The 1809-nt window shown below is 48.7% G+C and overlaps 1 protein-coding gene across 1 annotated transcript in view; it reads right to left on the reverse strand.

Moving 5' to 3' along the window:
- The window catches only part of LOC107096149, a 19604-nt gene that overhangs the window by 14115 nt on the left and 3680 nt on the right, over positions 1-1809 (reverse strand). The gene's annotated exons all lie outside the window — the stretch shown is intronic.

The raw sequence follows: 1809 nt of genomic DNA on the forward strand, positions 1-1809 counted from the left end.
CCCCCGGGTCAGACCGCGTGGCGCCCCCCAGGTAACACTGCGGGGTGGCCCCCCCCCGGGTCAGACCGCGGGGTGCCCCCGGGTCAGACCGCGGGGTGCCCCCGGGTCAGACCGCGGGGCGCCCCCCGGGTAACACTGCGGGGTACCCCCCCCAGGTAACACTGCGGGGTGGCCCCCCCTGGGTCAGACCGCGGGGCGCCCCCCAGGTAACACTGCGGGGTGGCCCCCCCCAGGTCGGACTGCGGGGCGGCCCCAGATCTGTTCTCATGGTGAATTCACTTTTAAATGAATCAAAATGGCTGCGGCATCCCGAGGTTGGGAACAAAACTAACCAAAAATACCACTTTGTCAGTAGTTTAGGTCATCGTTCTTCCACCATCTTGCTCCAGGAAGCATAAAGTTTGTTTTTGAACCTTCCGTTGTGCCGTATACACAGAGCCAAACATTACTGACATAATTAATTCAATCATCCAAAGACCTTTGATGTCACTAATGTGGTTAATCACATTTGGAGGAAACATCATCATTGCTCAACCTGAATGTGAAGAAAATACTCTCTCTTGTTCTTTCCAGAATGTCTGCCGGCTCTCAGTCAGCTTATTGCAAGAAAATAATAAAAATACATGATAATAAAATGATAATAAAAATACATGATATTGCTCTTTTGCTCTTTACACAAAAGAAATGGTGCCTTACTTTCCACTTTGTTTTTCAATCTCTTTGATTTGATTTAAAGAAAGAAAAGGATCAAGTATGAAAAGTTTTGAACAGGAATGAGTAGCTGGTTTCCCAAACAGAATGAATAACATCTGCAACAAACATGAAACTAATTAGCTAATCAACAGCAGCTGTTATAGACCATAAGGTGGCGCTCTCCTCCCCTTCTTCTTCCTGCCATCCTGAACCAGAGGTTCTCCTGCTTGGACCATCATCTCCATCTTCTCTTCTTTGAAGCTGAATGCATCTCACTCCCACACATCCTTCCACTTTCCCACATCTCTGACCATCCTCATCATCGCACTCGTCCTGNCATGTTGTTAGAGTTAGCCTATTAGCATGATGTCAGGGCTAGCCTGTTAGCATGTTGTTAGGGCTAGCCTGTTAGCATGTTGTTAGAGTTAGCCTGTTAGCATGTTATTTAGGCGTTAGACACTCTTGATGACCCCCCACCCAGTCCGACGACTAGGGCAGTTAGTTAACCCATCCTCACCCAGCGTCTCTCAGACTCACCCAGCCTCTCTGACTCACCCAGACTCACAGACTCACCCAGCCTCACTGACTCACCCAGACTCACCCAGCCTCACTGACTCACCCAGACTCACCCAGCCTCACTGACTCACCCAGCCTCNTGTTGTTAGGGCTAGCCTGTTAGCATTTTGTTAGGGCTAACCTGTTAGCATGTTGTTAGGGCTAGCCTGTTAGCATGTTGTTAGGGCTAGCCTGTAAGCATGATGTCGGGGCTAGCCTGTTAGCATGTTGTTAGGGCTAACCTGTTAGCATGTTCTTAGAGTTAGCCTGTTAGCATGTTGTTAGGGCTAGCCTGTTAGCATGTTCTTAGGGTTAGCCTGTTAGCATGATGTTAGGGCTAGCCAGTTAGCATGTTGTTAGGGTTAGCATGTTAGCATGTTGTTAGGGCTAGCCTGTTAGCATGTTGTTAGGGTAAGCCTGTTAGCATGTTGTTAGGGTTAGCCTGTTAGCATGTTGTTAGAGTTAGCCTATTAGCATGATGTCAGGGCTAGCCTGTTAGCATGTTGTTAGGGCTAGCCTGTTAGCATGTTGTTAGAGTTAGCCTGTTAGCATGTTGTTAGG

The sequence above is a fragment of the Cyprinodon variegatus genome, unplaced genomic scaffold (genome assembly GCF_000732505.1).
Source record: "Cyprinodon variegatus isolate N-32 unplaced genomic scaffold, C_variegatus-1.0 Scaffold602, whole genome shotgun sequence".
Lineage (NCBI taxonomy): Eukaryota > Metazoa > Chordata > Actinopteri > Cyprinodontiformes > Cyprinodontidae > Cyprinodon > Cyprinodon variegatus.